This window comes from Mandrillus leucophaeus, unplaced genomic scaffold, assembly GCF_000951045.1.
Source record: "Mandrillus leucophaeus isolate KB7577 unplaced genomic scaffold, Mleu.le_1.0 Scaffold105, whole genome shotgun sequence".
In the NCBI taxonomy this organism is placed as follows: Eukaryota; Metazoa; Chordata; class Mammalia; order Primates; family Cercopithecidae; genus Mandrillus; species Mandrillus leucophaeus.
The window spans coordinates 3,059,362-3,064,964 of record NW_012098654.1 but is presented as its reverse complement, the minus strand read 5'-3'; positions in this window follow the sequence as shown (position 1 = coordinate 3,064,964).

The following is a 5,603-nucleotide window of genomic DNA, read 5'->3' as shown; positions in this document are numbered from 1 at the left end:
GGACGGACGGACGGACGGACGGACGGATGGATGGATCCATCCTGCAGGGCAAGGTTCCTTGCTGCCAGTCCAGATATGCTGTTGGGAAGTAGGTGTGAAGGACCAGATAGAAGGACCTTTTGGGTTGACTTAGGAAGGCATCCCAGGGACGCCTCTGCTGGGCACCTAGAGACCCTCCCTTCACATTCTCCTGACTGTGCCTGCCATGTGGGCCCTGCAGCCCCTCTGACCCCAGCCCTGGTTGACACCATCTTAGAAATGGGGAATTGGGCTTGGGGGATCGGCTTCTGGTGAACCCCTAGGGTTTGAGTATCCACTGGAGTAAATTTGGTTAAAAACAGGCCTTTAGGGCACTTTTCAGTTGTCCCAGAGAGGATTCCTGAGGCCATTTCTTGCCTATCCCACTGTTTTCTGGGCACCTGACCACCCAGCCCCATCCATCTCCTTGGACCCTGCTGCTGGGCAGCCGTCAAAAGAGTCCGTCCCCATCCTGGCCACCAGGTGGCAGTCGTTACAAGGCCCAGGTGCTTTCCCTAGGCCTGTGGCCGCCACAAGACCTGCAGCCTTCGCCGTAGGGGTGAGCCAAGGCTCCCTGGGGATGGTGGGGAAGGCTGGAGGGTTTGACACTGAGCATTGTGTAAGAGATCCGACATTTCCTGGAGGCAGGCAGCCAGACGGGTGGGTCAGAGATCAAGGGGCGACTGGACAGGCCCCAGCAGAGCAGAGTGTGGAGACGGCTGGGAAGAGGGGGCTGAGTGTGGGCAGGTGAGGCTGAAGGCTGTGGGCAGGTAGGCAGGGCGGCACGGCTGTGAGAATGAGGGCAAAGGCCTTGTCTAGAGAACAGGAGGTTTCTTCTGTTCTCCGCTGCATCCCCCAGGGCTTGGGAGGTACCCGGTAGGAACTCAATGTTTCTTGTGTAGAAGAGAATCCCAGGACGGCATCAGCAGTGGATGACTTCCAAGAATCAAGACTCCCATAACCATGCCTCCACTCCCCGAAAAGCCCCCTGAGCAGCTGCTGGGGGTCCTTGTGTGCCATGAAAGTACCCACCCCCAGTTCCAGACACCTGCTCCTTCCCTCTTCGGATGCCCTCCACCCGCTCCCTGCTGAGGATGACACGTCACGTGCCACGCGCCCGAGTGGATTCTGCAGACACGCTCCAAGCGAGTGCAGGGAGGGCCGGGACCGCCCGACTGCCGGGGGCCCAGGTAATTGTCAGTTCTTGCATATTCCAGGGAAACCACCTCTGTTCCCCCCAGAAACCTGTAGCCCAGCCTGGTGAGTGTGGGAATGCCACCTTACCCTGTCCTGGTTCCCAAGGGAATGGTCCAGGGTTAGCCCAACAGCCTAGGGAGGTAGAAACACAAAACCCAGGGAGGTGATGACTTCTAGGGCAATTCCTTAGATGATGTTCAGTTTCCATGCTAAGTGCTGTGAGCAGCGCTCGATGGCAGTTCTGAGTGGCATCAAGGAACAGGAGCCACTTTCCAAGTTTGCTGACAAGAAAGTCAGGAATGGCTTCAGATCTTGGTGGCACAGTTTTGGTTTTGAGTGGCCTGAGAAGTGTGAGTCTTACGGAGTGCTGGCCGATAAAGCAAGAGGCCTTCTCCCGCTGTCCCCTCACCTCTGAATGGGATGAGAAGCTCCTTCCAAGCTGAGCTCTCTGGGGAGCGAGCCCAAGGCCTCCCTGCAGCAGCACAGTGTTCAGGACACAGGGAAGGAAGCCGCCCGCCCTCAGGGGCTCGGCCTGCTCACAGTGCTCCTGAGGCATTCGGCGGCATGAGGCTGAACTCAGACTCTTTGGGCTCAAACTCCACCCGGTTGTGACCTGGGCTAGGTACTGGGTGTGCTTGTCTCAGGATCCAGGTCTGTCAAATGCAGGAATGGTACCTCCTTCCCAGCAAGGTCGGAGAATAGATTAAGATTCATTCACATGTGACCGCGTGCATAGTGAGGACTTCGCAAACAGCAAGCAGCGGTGACCATCCTCATCATCACAGCTTGAATTTTTTTTTTTTTTTTTAATTTTTTTAGACAGAGTCTCGCTCTGTCGCCCATGCTGGAGTGCAGTGGCGCCATCTCAGCTCACTGCAATCTCTGCTGCCGGGTTTGAGTGATTCTCCTGCCTCAGCCTCCCAAGTAGCTGGGACCACAGGCGCCCACCACCACGCCCAGCTAATTTTTTGTATTTTTAGTAGAGATGGGATTTCACCGTGTTAGGCAGGATGGTCTCAATCTCCTGACCTCATGATCCGCCCGCCTCAGCCTCCCAAAGTGCTGGGATTACAGGTGTGAGCCACTGCGCCCGGCCCACAGCTTGATTTTTAAGTAGAGAGAAATCCTCTCTGAGATGTGGAAGTCAAACGAATGTGGCTCTCAGTGAGTCCCAGGCCTTGTGGTTTGGAGCCAGTGACTGCCCCCACTGCCATCTGCTAGGAACAGACCTGAAGGTCAAGGGCAGCTTTTTGGACCCGGCCTGAGGGCAGTACCCCCGCAGTTCGGGAGGCAGGGCAGGTTCTCAGAAAAGAGAGGCTGACAGGGACAATTCCCACATGTAGAAGCAATCTGTCTTTTGTTAGAAAGTTCTAGGAAGAGGGCCTAGGATTTGACAAGCCAAGAGTAAGAGGGAAGCCCCTTATTCTTCATTTTGACCAGTTCTTGGCAAAGACAGCCCAGACCAGAGGACAGCCACCCAACACCACAATTTCTAGAAAGTCTGAAGCTCTTCCAAGCCACATAAATGTGGGGAGGATAAGTCTGCAGTTCCAGGAAAAGCATGGGACTAACAGGGCCCAGGTCCATGGAGGCCCAGTGGAGCTGTGTGACTTTGAAAAGCCACTAAACCTCTCTGTGCTTCAGCTACACGTGTATCAGGGACCATGAGAGCCACCTCGCTGAACTCATGACCATGAAGAGTAAAGCAGCACATGAAAGCACAGGGAAAGAATCGCTGGCTCCAACCAGGATGGACTGAACGGAGGAGGTGGCATTTCAGACAGGTCTACGTGGATTAATCAGATATTGATCGGCAGAGAAGAGGTGGACTTGGCCTGCAGGAAGATCCTAAACACAGACACCAATTGCGGCCCGCAAGGGTTCTGTGGCTGTAGTACAGGGAGCTGGCAACATGGCGGGTGGCCGGCTCAGGAAGATGGGCTGAGCTCCGTTTGGCGGGAGGAATTTCCACCTGATTCCTCAGGCTCTGGGGAGCCAGGGTGGGTGTCATGGAAGACTGGAAGAGGGGATGGGCTCAGGCCTGTGTTTGTAGCCCCCCAGCTTCAGGGTGGAAGATGGATGTGAGGGTAGACAGGAGGCCAGGAGGCCGGCAGGGGTGCAGAGAGGAGCGGTGGGGCTCCAGGAGGCAGCAGGCAGTGGCACTGAAGAAGGCTATGGCCCATGGGAGGCTGGGGCTCACGTGGGAAGGTCATAACCAAGGTGGGGAGGCCGTGGTTGGGAGGGAGGCTGTGGCCCAGGTGGGGAGGTAGCCTTTCTGGCTGGCCCTAACTGGTCACAGCAAGATGATAAGACACTATCAGAAACCCCAGACTCCCCCCAGGCTGGCAACAGGCCCCAGATCCCCTGTCGCTTGTTTTGGATTTGTGGTCAGGGATGTCTTCTATGTCCCCAGAACACAGGGACCATGCAGTGAGGGAACTGGGGGCTGCACAATCCCAGGCCAGACCCAGCTTGGCGATAACAGGGACCTGGCTGTGACCCCCTCATGGCCATTAATCACCCTGCGGGGAGGAGCCCTCCCAGGCCTCTGGGAAGGGGCTTCAATGAGCTCGTGGTGTCAGGTGGTGGAAGATGGTCAGAGGCCAGATGGTGAGGGACTGCCACAGTCACGAGAGCTTTGCCAGGTCCATAAAGGGACACTGGGAGGCAGTGGGCACGGCCCGGGCAGACCCAGGCTCAGCAACACCTGCGCACAGCAGGCACATGAGGTCCATCTGTGGAATGAACCCTTGGTCGATGGAGGGGGAGGAATGACCCGAACCTCGCCCTCCAGCCCCTAGTCCCTGCCTGTGGAGTCCAAGGGCAGGATGGGTGCTGACCAGCCCCGTCGGCTCCAACCTCCTTGAGATTCCAACTTTTGGAATTTTACAATCCAAGCATCTTGGTGCCTGTGCTCCCTCGAACCTGTGAAACAAGTGCTCACCTCGGAGAACCCTCGCTGGCTTCATCAGGGCACTGCTCAAACGGCACCTCACTTGTGAGGCCGCCCAGCACGCCACTGCCGCCCCGTCCTCCTGCCCTGCACTTGCACTCGCACTGCATGGAGCCTCAGCGAGCCATGTGTCTCCCTTCCTCTCACATCAGGTCCAGCAGGGCAGAGTGGACACTCACAGCTGGATTCCTGGGCCAACCACTGTCTGTCACACCCAGGCACTCGCTGGATATCTGGAGGGTGGATGAGTGGATAAGAGGATGGATGGATGGATGGATGGATGGATGGATGGATGGATGGATGGATGGATGGATGGATACATGGAGAAGTGGATATTTGGATGGGTAGATGGGTGAACATGTGGATGGATGGATATATGGCTGAGTGGATATTCAGATAGGTGGATAATAGTTGTATGAGTGGATGGATGGTCATGTGGATGGGTAGATGAGTAGATGTGTGGATGGATGGATATATGGATGAGTGGATATTTGGATGGGTAGATGGGTGGATATGTGGATGGATGGATATATAGAGAAGTGGATATTTGGATGGGTAGATGGGTGGATGGATGGATATATGGATGAGTGGATATTTGGATGGGTGGATGGGTGGACGAGTGGATATTTGGATGGGTGGGTGGATGGATGGATGGATATATGGATGAGTGGATATTTGGATGGGTGGATGGGTGGATATGTGGATGGATGGATATATGGATGAGTGGATATTCAGATGGGTAGATATTTGGATGAGTGGAGGGATGGTTATATGGATGGGTGGATGGGTGGATATGTGGATGGATGGATATATGGATGAGTGGTTATTTGGATGGGTGGATATTTGGATGAGTGGATGGATGGTTATGTGGATGGATGAATGGGTGGACATGTGGATGGATGGATATATGGATGAGTGGATATTTGGATGGGAGGATATTTGGATGAGTGGATGGATGGTTATGTGGATGGGTGGATATGTGGATGGGTAGATGAATGAATGGATGAGAGAATAAATGGATGAATGGACAAGTGAATGAATATGAGGCATTCTGATCCAAAAGACCTGTATGCTCTGACTCTACCCTGGGATGCAATGTACAGAATGTATGGTCTAGTTAGACCAGGCTCTCTCTACCTCAGCATGATTGACATCTGGGTCTTGCTAGCTCCTTGCCGTTGGGGCGGTCCTGTGTGCCGTGGGAGGTTTACAGCATCCCTGAGTTGTGACAACCAAAGCTATCTCCAGACGTTGCCAGATGTCTTCCCGGGGGTGGGGGTGGGGTGGCAAAATTGCCCCTGGTTGAGAAGCATTGAATTACACCTTTACTTTCAAAAAAAGATTCTTACAAACCTCCCCCTGCTCAAGTCCTCAGGAGGGTAACTCAATCCCCTACGGACCTCTCAGCCACCGGAGAGCAATGCCTAGAAACCGC